The 16,040-nt window shown below is 60.2% G+C and overlaps 1 protein-coding gene across 13 annotated transcripts in view; it reads left to right on the top strand.

The window, feature by feature from the left end:
* Window positions 1-16,040, top strand: part of CACNA1E (calcium voltage-gated channel subunit alpha1 E) — a 112,840-nt gene that overhangs the window by 6,565 nt on the left and 90,235 nt on the right. For 2 of the 13 annotated variants that reach the window (XR_010833223.1, XM_067001524.1), the window contains exon 1: window positions 7,608-7,741. The exons of 6 other annotated variants lie outside the window; for them this stretch is intronic. The gene's annotated coding sequence lies outside the window, so the exon portion shown is untranslated. Of the gene's footprint in view, window positions 1-7,606; window positions 7,742-16,040 lie in introns of those variants that run through there. 5 more of the 13 variants (XM_067001522.1, XM_067001523.1, XM_067001520.1 and 2 more) reach the window with 3 other exon arrangements.

Here is a 16,040-nt window from a genome sequence, read left to right as displayed (position 1 = left end):
CGGGTCTCGTGCTCTGTTCATGTGCCTCCTCTTCCCAGCCTCTCCTGGCCGTGCCAAAATTTGGTGCCCGAGGCTTTCACGCCTCTCTCAGCAGGAGGTGCCGCCTGCCACCACTGTTCCTGCTGTCCCCACCCCGTGCCCCAGGTGCTCCCGCAGTCCCCAGGGAGGGATTTGGGGCGCGCCAAATGTCTGTCGCTCGTTCCTCTCCTGTGCTGCATCTCCCCGTTGGTTTCTGATGAATCAGCCCCCTTTATGGCTCACGAGGCTGCTGATTTATCCTTCACCTCCTGCCGAGGGAGTTATGGGCCAAAGCACTCGAAAAAAGTCAAAAAAACATAAATCCTGTCCCGTTTCTGGGATTCTTGCTGTAAACTACCTGCAGCTCGGAGGAACACCTCCAGTGCAGAAAGCCTTCTGCCATGGGTTCTCCTAAGGACTTCCAAAATCCTACTTTTGAAGATTAAATTGAATTTGGTTGCTGCAATGAGACTTTTTTGAGGTTAGTTGGACATTTTGTAGAGCTGGGGGCGATGCCAGCTATGATGTGGAGTGAGCCACATCCTCTGGTGTCGTGATGAGGACCTCCTCTGCCACTGAGAAGCTGTTTTTTTTTTTTGTTTTTTTGGACGTGGTTGTCTGTGGAGCAAGACAGAAATAGTTTTGGCTGGCACCTGAGCCCCACGAAGCCTGTAGGCTGCCTCCCGATGAGGAGCTGGGTGGGAGGCCACGTGCTTAGGGGAGGCGGGCGGAGATTTGGGTTGCATCAATTTAGTCTTCCGTGAGCTGACAAAACAGATTTCCCGTTAGGAAATTGCAGCATTTCAGCACTCGGCTGTCTCAGGCTGCAAATAAAAGGTGATTATTCAGTATGGAGACGGAGCTGTGTTTCAGAGTGCTCCCGGAGCTGAAATCCCCAGGCTCCCAGCTTCACTGGGGTGATCTGGGATGCCCAGGGCTGTGTGCACCCCAGGCACCGATGTGCTTGGTGCTGCTGCCTTTGCGAGCTTGGCTGGGGCTTCCAGAGGGATTTTGGCTGGTGATGAGGCTGCGAGCATCCTTTGGGACCTGAGCGCAGGCTGGGGATGTGGGGCTGGGAGGCATGGAGCAGCAGGGTAGGGTCTGGGTTGGTGCCGTGCTGGGGGCTCTGCCCCTGCTAAAGCCACCCAAGGGGGTTCCCCATCTGGGTGATGGAGCCCCGTGCACGTCCAGATCACAAAATCACAAGTGGTTTTGGCTCCAAAGCTGTTCTGAAGGGTTTTGTTGAGTGCCCGAGGGCGTCGGCACAGCTTGGCCGCTGGTGGCTGGGGAGGAGGAGCTCAGGTGCCCCCCTCGGTGCTCGTTGCAGGGCAGAGGGAAAGGAAATGGATGCACTCCTTGGGCTTTTGCTGTGGGGATAACGGAGAAGCTGGGGAGGAAGTGATTCATGCCTTTAATTCTCCCTCCAGTTCGGAGGGACGTGGAGATGGGTTGCGCTGCGGTTTGGGGGCAGAAACCACGGGAATGGGGCTGAGACCCCAGGGCCGGTCTCGCCAGGGTGACCCTTTGGCAGCACGCGGGCTGTGACGGAGTGGTGACCCGAGGATGGATGGACGGACGGACGGACGGATGGATGGATGGATGCTCAGGTGCTGCCAGCCCCCCTGCTTTTTGGTGCCTCGTTGAGCCAGGCTTTGTGAACAGTTTCCCAGCAACAGCTTCCCCAGCTCCTTGCTGCCTTCCTGAAGCTGCCCGAACGTGCGCTGCAGGGGGAGAACCGGGGGGGGGACCGGGCGGCAGAGCAGGCTGGCACCCCAGGGCTCCAAGCTGAAGCTTCTCCCTGCCTTCCCCAACGCCGAGCTGTCAGCTCGGTGTCCGATGGCTGTGTTCGGCTCGTTTTCAGGCTGCCGGCACACCCCTCGTTGCCCATGGGTGTGGGGGTTTGTGAGAGGTGCTGGGGGCAGCCCCGGGCACCTCCCTGCGGTGGGAGCCACGGGGGATGCGCAGGAGCTCCACGAGGCCCTGTCCTGGTGGGAAGGGTCGAGCCCAGCAGGTCTGGCGGCCCCAGTGGGTGCAGAAGGAGGGGAGGGAAGGGAGAGAAGCAGTTTATTTTCCCCTTGGTTTATGGCTCAGCCCAGGTGTCTGCGTTTTTAGGTTTGGAAATGAGTGCGGTAGCTCCTGCTGCCTGTCAGCTGGCCACAGCTGCAGGCCCCAGCCATTCCTGCATTTCCCCTGCTCTCTTAAAACCCCGATTTCTCACCTAGGCTGGGACCACAGAGGCCTCCCAGCACAAGCCGGCTGTGCACAAGGCTCCATATCTGGACCTCATCAGGATTTCCACCTCCCAGGCCCTCACCTCTGTCCGGGGGAGCCTGGGAGGCCATGGGCTGTCCCCATGGCAGGTCCCAGCAACCAGGGGGCACATCTGGGACCTGTCAGCGAAGGCACTGGTCACTCTGTTAGGAAAACCACCATGTTTCCATGTGCTGTTACAGCTGCAGGGCGATGTTTTTGCTCTGAATTTGGCTGCGCGGTCTGGATACGAAGTTCCTCAAAGCCCCCTTGCTCTGAGGGCTAACCCGAGCGCATGGGGGCTAGACCCATGCATGGGAAGCTGCCGCCAGGGCTCTGCCCCGTCCCTCCAGTACTGTAATGGGGGAGAAAAAAAAAAAAAAACATTTTGGTGTAGGGGAGAGACTGCTCGGTGCCTGGCATTGAGGCGAGCTGCCTCAGGAGGAGAGGGATGCCAAAAAAGCTGCTCAGCGCCGCATTTCCCCGCTGCTCATACACGTCTCCGGGCGCTCCCCTGCGGCGAGACGCCCTCCCCGCCTGCTGGCAGGAGGCTCCTGTTTGGATCTGTTTCAGCGTTATTTTGCTAATATTGCTGTTTGTTGCCTCTTGGAGCCGTGCCTCAAAGCCTCAGCAGCCTCGGGGGCTGCCAGCTCTGATGCCTGGTGGGGTGCCGTGGTGCTCCCTGCAGGACCAGCACCCATGGGTGCGTCACTCTCCCAGCCTTGGCTCTGCTGGGGGGGGACTCGAGCTTTCCTGGTGTTTTGGGTAAAGCTGGGGCTGCTTAAGGACCTGGGCGCGGTGGGTTTGTGGCTGCTGCTGCCCCGTGGGGAGCTCCAGGGCAATCCCTTGGGCAGAGGATGGGTGAAATTCAGCCTGTTTCTGGGCATCGGGGTGGGAGGGAGGGATGCTGCGTGCGAATGGCTCCCAGCGAACAGGTGAAGGAATCTCGGCTTGCGGAGGTTTGGGGTGTTGGGTGGAGGTACTCGGGGTGTCGTGTGGCTCTGGGGCTTCGTGAGGATCCCTGTCTGGAGGTTGGGGTCAGACTGAGCCCAGCTGCTGCCTCTGCCCAGGGTTAGGAGAAATGGGGGAAACCAGGGCAGGCTGTGCAGCACGCCGTGTCCTCCCCCCTGCTCTGCTTCTGCAAAGAGCTCCTCTCGCGACGGGCTGGCTGCTACTCAGAAGACCCCAAAAAAGGCCCCAAAAGACCGTGCTCATCCTCTGCTGGCCTGCAAGCCTAGCACAGAGGCAGAAACGTGAGATGTTGACTTGGCTGTTGAGATAAAGCCAGGCTTAATTCACAGCAGGCTTAGGCATTGTTTGGCATGAGTAGGAATAACATCGATAGACCTTAAAGAGGGTAAGAAGTTGTTGGATCCATGCGGTGCTCCTGTGAGCGGAGGAGCATCACAGAGTGGTTTTATAGAGGCATCTCAGACTGCCTCGAGTTAACATTTTGGGTAAGGAGACACCAGCAGTGTTAGCAGTATGTGACGAAGGGGGCAGGAGGTGGAGATGCTGGAGCGGTGTTTGGGGTGGTTTTGGGGGAGCCGGCGGCCCCAGGGGCAGCGTGTGCAGGCGCAGGGCTGTTGCGAGGAGCTAACTCCCTTTCCATCCGTCCTATCCTCGGGCAAATGACAAACGCAGCCCCAGGCTTCGCAGCGAACAGCGAGCAGTTGGTTTCGCATGGCTCCCTTTCAAAAATCCCAAACTGGAAAGGGAGGAAAACAAACAATCAGATCCGAAGGAACTGGGTTTTTGGCACCGGCTCCCTCCGTGTTGACTGGGCTGTGAGACAGACCCTGAGAAACGGCTCAGATTTGAGTCAAACAGCTCAGACGCAAGCAGGGGGGAGAAAACACCAGTGGGTAAACGTCTGTGCGCCTAACTCCAGGGCTGCGTGCAGGTGGAGGGGGGCAAGGCGAGGGTATGGGGCTCTGCGTGGTTTCCAGGTGGCAGATGCACTTAAAACATGCGAGGGGTAATTATACCTTGGGCACCAAAGCGGGATGAGTGCCAGGAAGACGCACGCAGGGGGGAGCTCAGCCATGCGGAGCAGCGCTGGTGCTGGTCCTGGGCACGGGGTGCAGGCCCCAGGTGGCACCAGGCAGGGCTCGTCCCGTCACTAACCTCACCAACAAAAACTGGCCAGAGCATCCCGGAGGCGTTTGATATCATTGTCTGCAATATCCGATGGGTGAATTTTGTATATATTTATACATAGGTTTATACATATATATATATTTATAGAAGACAAATTTAGTGTTAAATGATCATCTCCTTTGGGGTGCAGCTTGCTTATGGCTCGGCTGGGCGGCAGTGTGATCCTAAAGGGACAGGGCTGGGCCCTGAGCTGCCTCCAGCTCCGCAGCATTGCTCGCCCTGGAGGTCCACAGTGCTGCCCAGGCTGGAAACAGCTGTGGTTTTCCTCCTGAAAACAGTCTCAGAAGTTTCTGCTGTTGGAAAGCTTTCTGGGTGAGGATTGTCTGGTTTTGGAGAACATGAGCATGTATTTTGGCGTTTGCAGACCTTTGGGAACAGACCCTAATGAGGGCACCAGCGTAGCAGGGGGCAGCGTTTGGCTGGAGCCCCAAGGCACATCAATCCTTACCTGCTGCTTTCCCATGCGACGGCAGCTGCTTTCTCCAGGAGAGCAGCACTCGTTTTCCTCAGCATCCTATGGCTTTCTGGGCAGGCTCTGCAGCTCTCAGCGCTGCCACGAGGGCAGGAGCACGCTATGCTCTCGTCCCTTCCCTGTACCAAAATGGGAGCTGCTTTAGCCAGACCATTGCTCATCAGGGCTTGTCTGCCTGCTTTCAAAGCCCAGCGGCTCCCCAGCCATCTATCCCAAAGCTTAAGCAATCTTGCTGCTAAGTATCTCTTTTTTTACTTCCCCTCCAAGTGTCTAATTTACAATTTACAGCCCATTACTTCTTGTCCTGTTCCCAGTGGGGATGGAGCACAATTTATTCCCGCACCCTTTGTAGCAACCTTTTGCATAATTGAAGGCTGCATCACGTCTCTTCTGCCTTCTGATTTCCAGACTAGACAAATCCAGCTCTTTGGGGCTTTTTTTTCAACAGGTTGTTTTGCTGCCCTCTGTGTGCTCTTTGCTGCCCTCTGAACTCTCTCCAATTAGTCCACATCTGAAGAGTCTGTGGCTGCGCACGCAGGGAGGAGGAGAGGAAAAGCTGGCTAGGCTTCTGTGCTTGTGCAGAAAGAAGGCAGGATTCAAAAGCTGGAGGTCCTTGAGGTTACCCCAGAGTGCTGCTCTGTGGGACTCGGGGTCAGCAAGTGAGCAGCGAGGATGGGCGAAGTGTGGGCAGTGCCTGCAGAACGAAGTGGTGCTGGGTTTGGGCAACGGGCTTGGGTGTCTCGGTGGCTGCTCCCACAAGCTTAGGGTCAAGAAATGTCAGATGCTAATAATAAAACCTCTCATTTTTGTTTAGCTGGGCTGCCGTGCTTTGCAGTTCTGCATTATTATTATTATTATTATTGTTGTTGTTTTTGGCACAGTGCTTCCAGCCAGCACCTTGGGCTGGTGGCCCTGGGCACCCCGCTCGCCTTTACGCGCGCCTGCGGCCGAGGGATGCTCCTGCGAGGCAGCAGGCGTGGGGCCAGCCACGTGTGGGTGGGTGCTGCTGCTCCTGGCTCCCCGGGGCCGCCAGCAGCTCCGCAGGCTGTCGGCACGCATCCTGCCCGCCCCTCTCCGTGCTTCGCTCCCGTCTCGCCGGAGCCGTGCGGGGCGGTGGGAGGAGACGCTCGGCTTCGTCTCTGCGCGGCTCGGGATTGCGTTTGCTTTCGGGATGCCGGTCTGGTTTTGTGCCTAATCATCCGTGGGGCTGGCGGCACCACGCACGTACCGAGTCCTCGGGGCGAGCCTCGCTGCTCCTGCCCAGCTGGTGGTGGCACCTGGTGCTCGGTGGCACCCGGGGGGGGCAAAGCGGGGCCGGGCTGCGCGGGGAGAGGGCGATGCGCGCCCAACGGTGAACCCCGCGAGCTCGATTACCCCCAGCTCCACCGTGAGCAGGTAACCATGGAGACATCCGAATCCGAGGCATCGCCAGGCCCCGAGTAGCAGCACATCCGAGTGTTAAAATGCAGACCCCGGGCCTGTGGCGGGGAGAGCTGGCCGCGTGCTCAGGGTGCCCGAGCTGCAGGGAGCCTGTGTGGGGCAGGATTTTGGGGGGGGGGGGGGTGGCGGGTGTAGGGCTGTGCCCTAACCGTGTCACTGTGGGGCCAGAGGGATGCGGTGCTACAGGGTGCAGCTGCATCCATCCCTGTGCAACAAAATGGGAGGAACTGGTGGGGTTGGTGATGTGCACGAGTTGTTGGGGGCAGAAGCCCAAGCGGTGTTTTTTCCTCCTGGACGTGCCAACATGGCCTTGCTTGGGCTGGATTTGGGATATTGGTGCTCCTGGCAGTGGGTTGGGGGATTTCTGTGCATCCCACAGGGATGGGTATCCATGCACATCCTCCCCAAGGTGCCGGTGGAGGAAGCGTGCCGGGGCAGGAGCGTGCTCAGCGAGCGTGTGAATGAACCCAAGCACTGGAGGAGACGTGCTTTAAATGAAGCGCTCATCTCTGGGATTTTCTCCCCTTAGCTCCATTCACATTTAGAGATGAAGGCTTTAAAGAGACAGCACCCGGGCTAGGTGGCACAAGCGTGCACCCCTTGCGGGGGGGGGTGCTGGGTGCTTGGCCCCACAGGTGCTGCAGAGCCGTGCAACGCCCTGGCAAAGCAGGACAAACGTAACCCGTCCCCAAATCTCCGTCACCCCCAGCCTGCGGTGTCGCCCTGCCCTGCCGGGGTGCTGCGCCCCCAGGGTGACGCCTGTGGCCGTGGTGGCACCTCGTGCCCTGCGTGGCGAGGTGCTGGGGCAGGGCTGTGCACCATGCAGCGTGTGTCCCGGCTCCTGGGAGGACAGGGACAGTTTGGGGACGGCGCTGTGAGCGGCGGGGCTGGGGGGCAGCGGGGCTGGCCGTGGGGACACCGCGGGGTCCCCGCCTCGTCCCGGGCTGGACCCGGCCAAATGAGCCCGGGAGCAGCCGGGGTGGGGGCTGCCGGGGGTGGGCACACGGGGGGGATGTGCACACGGGGGGGGTGTGTGTGTGCAGGGGGTGTGCCCGGACACTTCTCGCCGTGTTTTGGCGGAGCTCGGCTCCTTCCCTCCTTTGTTATCCCCCGTCTGCCCCCTCCGGTGTGTGTGTGTGTGTGTGCGCGAGTTCTTTCTCCGATTGTCAGAGATTTCTTTTCCACTGTGTGGGCAGGAGACAGATTTTAACTGTCTCTATTTTCTTTCTATTTTTTTTTTTCAAATTTCTCCTTCTCCCCCCCCCCCTCCCCCTTCCCTCTCGCCTTCCTCCCTTCCCCGCTCCTCTCCCTCCTCCCTCCCCTCCCCGCGGCTCCCCCCCTGCCAGCTCCGCGATGCCTCCGGAATAGCTCGGGCAGCCGGAGCCATGCCTCCCGCCCCAGGTAAGCCCCCCCCGGGCCACCCTCATCCCTCTCCATGTCCCCGGGGATGGCGCCGAGCCCAGCCGCTACCTGTTGGGGACCCGCCGGGGACGGCCGCCGGCTGCTCGCTGCCCACCCGGCAGCCGCCTTTCCTCCTCCTCCTCCTCCTCCTCCCGGTGGACATTTCCTCGCCTCCCGTCTCCCGAGGCTTTTGTCTCGCCCTGGCAGCCGAGGATGCTCGGAGCTCGGTGGTTTTTTTTATTTCCACGCCGCGGGGGGAAGGAGGGAGCCGAGGCAGGCGGCGGGGAGAGGCGCGGGGGCACCCATGGGTGCGCCCGGCCCGGCCCCGCCGCGCGTGGGGTGCGCCTGGGGAGGTGTTTGGGGGGCGGGGGGGCACCCAAGTTTTCGGAGCCATCCCCGTTTGGCGGATTTCCGAGGGATTCTCTGCCTGGCCGAGCGCTGGAGAGGAGCCCCGCTCCGACAAAGTTTTTATTAAGGTAGCCTGCGAGCGCGGGGGGGCCGCTCGGTGTGCTTAAGGTGGCTCGTGGGGGGCCCTGCTCCTGTCCCCCACCCCGCCTCAGCTGCTGCTTGGCAAGGGGGGGACCCCCTGGACCCCCGCCCGTGGGTCTGCACCAGGGGGCTGAGCTGGGGCAGGGGGTCCAGGCCCATTCACTGAGCCCCCCCCAGTACTGCACAGGGTGGCTGCGTGCTCAGCTCACCTGGCCCTGAGGCCTCCTGCCCTCCCCCCCCCCCCCCCCCGGGCTCCCCACATCTCGTGTCCCCTCCCCTGCTCTTCTGCTCAGGGTCCCGGCCCTGCTACAAGTTTATCACCCCCCCCCCCCCCCAGGGAGGTGCTGATGGCAGCGAGGAGCCCCCAAAACCAGGGTGCCGTGTTGCCACGCTCCTGCAGCTCTCGCGGCGCAGAGCGCATGGTTTGATGCTCGTGGCTCCGTCTGCTTGGATGGGGGGGCTGGGGGTGCCCCCCTGCTGCCATCCCCAGCAGACACGTCTCGTTTCACAGCCCGGACCCCCCTGCCTGCCCCCGGGGGCTGTGTCCCCTCGGGTGGGTGAGCTCATCCCGCTCTGGGTGCTGACACCAGGCCGCGCTGCGGATGGGGAGGTCTCAGCGTCTCGGCTCAGGGTGCTGTGGGATGCGGTGACGCTCTCGCCTGGTCCGGATCCACCGCCGGGGCTGCTTGGCAGACGAGGCACGGCGCTGCGGAAGGCGCTGTCGGTGCGGTGAGACACGAGCCTGCAGCCTCGGCTGCTGGTGGCATCGTTGGCAGGACCCGGGCATCGCTGTCACCCGCTGAGCAGTCGGGGACCGAGCATCGTCCAAATGGGGACGTGTTTTGGAGGGGTTCCCTTCTGTTCCTCCTCCCCAAGGTGCCTGCGTGGTGTTGCTGGCATGCAGTGGAGTGCCAGGGGGTCGAGATCTGGGTCCCTCGAGGTGTCTTTTTGTCTCGCTGCTCTGTGGCTCTCCAGGTGGTACAGGGCAGGTCTCGGCGCTGGTGTGGCAGAGGGCTGGGAATCCTTGGCTGGCTTTGGGAGGTGGAGAGATGGTCGTGGTTGCAGGCTGTCCCATGGCACTGAGCTCCGCTGCTGCCTGCCTGAGTGTCCTTGCTCCTCGGAGGTCCTGGAGAACCCGGAAAGTTTGTTCAGAGCAGTTTGGGATGCATTCATCCTGGGGGTCTCCTCTGCGCCATGGCACAGGGTGGCACAAACCCCTCCCCGGCGAGCCGCCGCGCGTCGCCCGTCCCCGTCGCGCCCTGGCACCTATTTCAGGCGATGTGCAGACGTCTCCGCCGCCCCTGCTGCTGAGGACGCCGTCCTCTGAGCACGTGGGGGGAGCTCCCGGCCGGCGCTGCCCCTGACCCCCGGCGGCAGGACCCTCCCTGGGCCCCCTGCGCCCCCTCCCCTGGCGCGGCTGAGTCAATGCGCCCACCCACTGCACCCAGGACTGAGTCACCGGCTTTTCATGCACTGGTGTGAATCACTCACACACAGCCACACTGATGGCTTCAGTGACAGCTGAAGAGAGAAAACAATCCCCCCCCCCCCCCCCCCATCCCCCGGCACCACTACTGTTGGCACCGGGCTCCTTGCCCCGCGGTGACCCTGGGGGACTTCTGCGAGTGGTGCCCTGGTGGCAGCGGCTGGGCTTCTGCTGGTTTCCTGCGTGCCGTTGTCAGGCCGGGGATGCCAGCGGGGATGCTGGTGGCTCGAGGTGGCTGGCAGGACGCTGGGGTGATGTCTTAGTGCTCGAGGATTCTCCTCTCGTTAGGCTGGGGTAGGCCTGGATGTGTGTTGTGAGACCGGGGCACATTTTGGGGCAGCTTTGCAGGGCTGCTCCTCTCTGACTGCGAAACCTTTGTGGAGACCTGGAGCTGCATCCCGGTGCTCTTCCCTCTCCCCATCCCACTGGGGGGGCAGCAGGGCCAGCTGAGCAAGAGAAGCAAGAGCTGTCAGGAGGAAAAACGGAGAAGAAAAAAAAAAAAAAAAGGCAAGCCATACCCCCCGGGTTCGGCTGCTCCTCTCCCCGGTGCTGCTGGTGGCAGATGGCTGCAGCCCGGCTGGTGGCTGGGATGCTCTTTGCTGCCCTGCCAAGGGCTGGGGCCGTGTCTCTGCTGTCCCCCCCCCCAGGACCGGAGGCGGCTGTGCTAACACGAGGAGGATGCTTTTTAATTAAACTCCCCGCATGGGCTTCCCGGTGCCGTTTCCCGCATCCCTCCCGTGCTGCTTTTCTTCTCGGCGCCTGTTGCTCCCGCGAAACCCCTTCCTGCCCCTCGCTGCTGGTGCCGGCCCCCCGCTGCTGTGTTCCCTCCTTCCTTCCTGCTCCCCGCGGCTGAAAGGAAGCGCTGGAGTGTCTGGGGATGTCAAAACAGGCCATTAGTCACGGCTGCGGGGCCTCGTGCCTGGGGAGAGGCTGACGAGTGCTCTGTAGGGCTGGGAAACCAGCCCGGAGGTTGGGGGGATGAGATTTGGGGTGTTATAGGGGGGTTCTCCCTCTCTGGTGTGTCTGGCATCGTCCTGGCCCTGCTTGGCCATCCAAGCTGGGTCAGAGGTCCCCGGCACGAATTGTGCTGTGTTTCCCTTCCAAAATAAGCCGTGGCACCTGCAAGGTGAGGGGCCGCCTTGCTGGGGAGCGGTCCCAAAAAATAACACGGCAAGGCCAAGGGGACCCTCCTTCAGCCCTGTCTGCCTCCCGTGTTAGTTGTTGGCTCAGAAGGGGTGCTCCCCTCCTCGCCAGCACGGAGAGCTGCTGTCAGCATGCCTATGCACTGCCGTGGAGACCCCCACTTGCAGGTGAAATCAGTGCCTGGATTTACCATGCGGTTGCCCGAACGGGGCAGCCCCGAGGCTGTGAGCTGCGTCTCCCTCAACCCTCCGAGGGCTGGTGCCTACGAGGGCTGGTGCCTATAAATAAACCCCAAACCAGCCCGGAGGCGTGGGCAGGGCTGGGCAGCGCCGAGCAGCAGCAGCAGCATCCCCCTGCCAGCAGCTCGCAGGGGCCGCCGACAACATTTTTTGTGAAGCTCTCCGCTTCGGCCAGACGTCTGCGTCTCCGCGCGGGCACGGCTCCAGAGAGAAACCCCAGCTCCATTTTGCGCCCGGGGCACGGAGCCAAGCCCCGAAGCGAGCCTCTCCCCTCGAGCCGCGCGGCATCTGCTCCGTGCCACCGCCGCCGAGGCTTTTTCCGAGAGGGGCTGGGAGAGGAGCCCCGGTTATAACTAATTAATCCGCGCCTCCGGAGGGAACGAGCACCTCGGCCACGTGCGTCCTGGATGAGCCCCGCGGGGGGGCCGCTTCCAACTTGGCCGGGCGGTGAGTTTTTAATTGCCATCGCGTGCGCGGAGGAAATCGGGCTGTAACTAATGGGAGTCGCTCAAGCCGGCGGCTAATTACTGTCATTAACTGAGCAACAGTTTGGGTGACTCTTCTGCTCCGCGCTCTGCCGGTCATCCCAGCCCCCACGGAGCCGGCTGCATCGCGCCCTGCCGGGGGGCTTGGGGAGGGGGCACCACTGCTGCTCCACGTCCTCTAAGTGCCATTTTTGGGGCTGTAGGTATGATGTTTGGGGCTATAAGCCCCATTTTTGGGGCTGGGGCATGGGGAAATGGTGAGAATCAGGACCAGCCACTGAGATTTTTCTCTCACCCGGTTCAAGGCAGGATTTTTTCCTCTCGCCGGGTTCCCCCCCCCCCACTTCATTTTTGCCACATCAGAGGAATGCTTCTGCTGGTTGATCAGCGCCTTACTAAGCAACCTGAAAAAAAAAAAAAATAAAAAAAAAAATCTGTTTACAAAACACATCTCCGCTGATGCTAAGTGAGTCTGGTTCTGTGGGCTGCCGCTCGCCGGCTCTGCTCGAAATGTGTCACTTGCACCGCCGGATATTTTTAGAGCCCAGGTTTGCAAGACGCAGACGCTGGGCAGGTTTTCCCAGGGTGCCAGGTCCCTGGGGGCCGGGGCTGGCGTCTCGCCGTGCGCTGCTACGTGGCGGCCACCAGCATCCTCTGCTGGGCCCCTGCTCGCGTGGCTTTCCCCCTCTGTGCGTGGATTTACAGATCTGTTTGTGCCTCTCGCCCTTTCCCTTCTCCTTGCGGGGTGTTCGGCTGTTGCATTCTGTACCTGAGCGGTGTGGTGGGGACCAAGGGTGCTCTCCGAGCGCCTGGGGACCGAGCTGAGCAAGGAGAGGAGGAAATATTCTCCTGGGGGTGCAGCTCTGCGGTGCATGGAGCCCACGGGCATCCGGCGTGCCGGCACGGTGCATCATGGCAAGGTTTGGTGGCAAAGCACGGCGAGTTTCCCAGCCTTGTAGCAACTGGTCTGGTTGATACTGAAATGCTTCTATGGAGCAAAGCTGGTTGGCACCAGGCAAATTCAAGAGGAAGAGGGAGGAGAGGGCAGAAGCTATGAAAGCACTGAAATTTTGTGCTGCCTGCTGGAACAGGGAGGCAAACGTTTCCAGGATTTGGGGCTGAAAGCCGCTTTTTTAAACCCGGTGGTGTTTTTTTTTCTTCTGGTGGATGTGACATAAAAAGCAAAACCGAAACGAAGTGTGTCTGCTGGGTTGGAGCAGACACTTTCCACCTGCTCCAAATGCCTTCTTCCCTTCTCTCGGAGCTTTTTTTTTTTTTTTTTCCAAGTGACGTCTGGCGCTGGAGCTTTTCTCTCCGCTCAGCAGGGCTCCTCTGCCCCGTGCCTGGCTCTGCTCCCGCAGCCCCGGCAGGCAGCACGTGCGTGCTTATTAACGGCCTGGCCGGGAGGATTTTTTCTCTCTGCTGTGGGATTTTTGCCCGTATCCTGACGGCAACGTGCAAATCTGAGCCTTGTGTAGGATCTTCGGAGAGATGCTGCGCTCCCGTTGGCTTAGCGCTGGGCACGGGGCGGGGATGCTCAGCAAACCACCCTCGCTCGGCTTGCCTGTGCCTGTCGTGACTTTGTTGCAGGCACTTTGTCTGTTTTGCTCGTGCAGGGAGCTGCTGGCGCTGCTGGGAGGGTTTATTAACCTCGGAGCTGTCACCTGCTTCCTGCTTGTTATTCCAGCTAGCTGGCTTTCTCCCTGCTCCCGCGGAGCTTGAGCTTGTCACCGCTGTCCCCTCTAAGGGAAGGCACCCGGGGCTCGGCTCCGCAGCCCCTGCCACCCCCTTGCTGTGCTGCTGGTGGCTGGGGACCCTTGGGTGCAGCCCCCAGGTGCGAGAGGCGAGGTGCTGGCAGGCCGGGGCTCCGCTCGGAGCTGCTGCTCTCCATCCCGCAGGCTCCTGGGTGACTCGCTCCGAGCAGGCGCTGAGATCTGAATTGATGCTTTAATTATCTAGGCTCCTTTCCCGAAGGCCCTTCTCTCTGTTTTTAATTTCGGAAGTCTCCCGCGTGCGATATCTCTTTTCTCCCGCTCCCGCCAGCTGTCATGCTCGGCCGGTGCTGGGAGGTGAGCGGGGGGCAGAGGCGGCTTCCCTGGCACCAGCCCCGCGCCACCTCTCGTCCTCGAGGTATTTCGCCAGGAGAACTGGGGCAAGATGATAGAAGAAGGGCTGAAAAAGCCCCATCAGATCAAACATCTGTTCTGTTAATAAAGGCTTGTCCTGCGGCTGGACCCCCTGCAGCAGCGGGGTGGTGTCAGAGCGAGGCTTTGGGAGCTAAACAAAATCACGGTGGGCAGACGTGAGAGCAGCTTACGGTGTTGTCATCTGGTTGTGCTGTTCGTCAGCTCCTTCAATAATTCAGGGCCTTTTTTGATATTAGAGGAGAGCAGGCTGGGCAAATAAGGGCAGCGCGGCTCCTGGAGCTACAGGGTAAGCACTGGGGTTCGGTGGGTCTGCTCCAGGGGATGCTGAATTCCTCTCATTAGAAAACATGAACATCCTTTTGCAGGGACTGTGAGCACCCCGCCTTGTGCTCTCTGTCTCCTGGAGAGCTCATTTAAAAAGAGAAAAATCATTTTTTAAGCACGCCACCTTTCCCGCAGCCAAGGCTATGTAAGTGTCCCATCAGGTTACAGAAACATGTTTAAAAAAAAAATAAATCACGATTTATGATTTTTTTTTTTAAAAGAGCTGAAAAATATTATTGCTCCTTATATTCCCATTTTCAGGTCTGTCTCTGCTTTCTGAAACTTTGGGACCAGACAACAAGAGGAAGGCGGGCAGGAAGGGACCCGCTGCGGTGGGGGCTGAGTCTCTCCAAATTTCCCCCCCCCAGACCCCAGGCTCTGCTGAAATACCCCAAGCGGTGGCTTTGCGGGGTGAGAGCGTCCCTGCGGGGCTGGGCCGGCTCGGGTGCCGAGGAAATCTCCCTCCAGCTGCGATGCCACTGCTCGGCGCCCACTGGCGCTGCGGCAGGTAGAGCCTGTTTTTATCGAGCGCCGCTCCGGGGGTTTGGGTGCTGGCGCAGGACCGGGTGCTGCGGCCGAGGGGGGCACCCGTGGGTGCAGGTGTTCTTCCCCAGCTCCTAAATAACGAGCTGCCAGAGCGAGGGCTAAACAGGAAAGCAGCAGCGAGGGTATGTGGATAGTGTTGTTCTTTTGAGAGGAAACGCAATCGCAATCTGTTATGGAGAGGGTTTTTTTTTCCCCCTTCTTCCTCTTGACTTAATAATTTGGCATTAGCAGCGCAGGGAGTTTCTGGGAGACGGCACGCGGCTCTCTGTACGACGGGCTTTTTCCTCGCTATGGTAGCCGTAGAAATCTATCGCTGCTGCTCTGCTTTTGGACTTTATTTTTCGCTGGCATATGGAAGGAGCAAGCCTGGAGTGAACGCGCCGCGTTAGCCGCTTCCAGCAGGCTGCGGTCCTCGGCACGGGGGGGGCTCGGGGCTGCTCTGCCTCCCCCTCGGCTTCTTCCCATGGCAAAGCTCCCCGGGGGCTGTGGTGTGCGATATCCTTGGTTAAACCCTCATCTGGGGTCAGGCTTTGCAGTGGGGCCTGGCCCATCGCGCCGTCGTGCCCCGCTCCCCATGCTCCAGATGCGCTGGGGCACATCCTGCTCTTAGGTACCGGTGTTTTGCGCTTCGGGTGGAGGCTGGAGGTGACTGGGAAGAGCCTGGCAGTTTTGGGGAGTGTTCCCGCCTCCCAAAAGCTTCTCTGGAGCAGCAGCTTCGGCGCCGAGGCTGTGCTGCCTCCTGTCTGGAAACCCCTCGGTGGCTGGGTGCGATCTGCAGCGCCGCTCCCCCGCACAGCAAAGATGCTGACTGCTTGGAAATCTCTTTGCGGTAGGGCTGACAATTTTATTTCCTCCTTTTTTTTTTTTTTTTGGATTTGCTTATGTTAACAAGCTCTGGTGCTAATTTTTTTTTTTTTCTTTTTGGGTGCAAAATGTGGAAATTATCTGCGAGTGTGGGCGCGGAGGGGTGGTTCGGCACAGGTGCCCCTGCAGCCTGGCTGTGAGGTCGGTGCTGGGTGCCGTGGGGTGGCTCAGGGCTCGTATTCCTGGGTACTGATCCTGCACTAGCATGATGGGTGCTTGATACCGCCCCAGACAGACCGACAGACGTCAGAGGAGAGCTCGCAAGGGAAAGTGGGAGCCCTCGCACGAGGTTTTGTTGGCGGCTAATGCAGGTGTGAGGCTTAAAGCCAGAGAACAACCTGATTGAAACCCAAAATATAAAGGGACTGCATTGGATCCAGCTGCAGGAGGGAGGATGCGTCACTGCCCTCCTGGAGGGATGAATTTTGCTGTCTGCCCCCCAGGGGAGAGCAGGGAAGGAGGCAGAAGGCTGGCTAGGGAGCGTAAATTCTTGGATCCCTCTCGCTTTGCAGAGATCTGCAAAAGTCTGACACGAGATCACTGCCCCTCAACATCTCATAGCCAAGGCGTAGGTTG

This window comes from Anser cygnoides, chromosome 8 (genome assembly GCF_040182565.1).
Source record: "Anser cygnoides isolate HZ-2024a breed goose chromosome 8, Taihu_goose_T2T_genome, whole genome shotgun sequence".
In the NCBI taxonomy this organism is placed as follows: domain Eukaryota; kingdom Metazoa; phylum Chordata; class Aves; order Anseriformes; family Anatidae; genus Anser; species Anser cygnoides.
The sequence above is the reverse complement of the archived record's forward strand: the minus strand, read 5'-3'. Positions and strand labels throughout refer to the sequence as shown.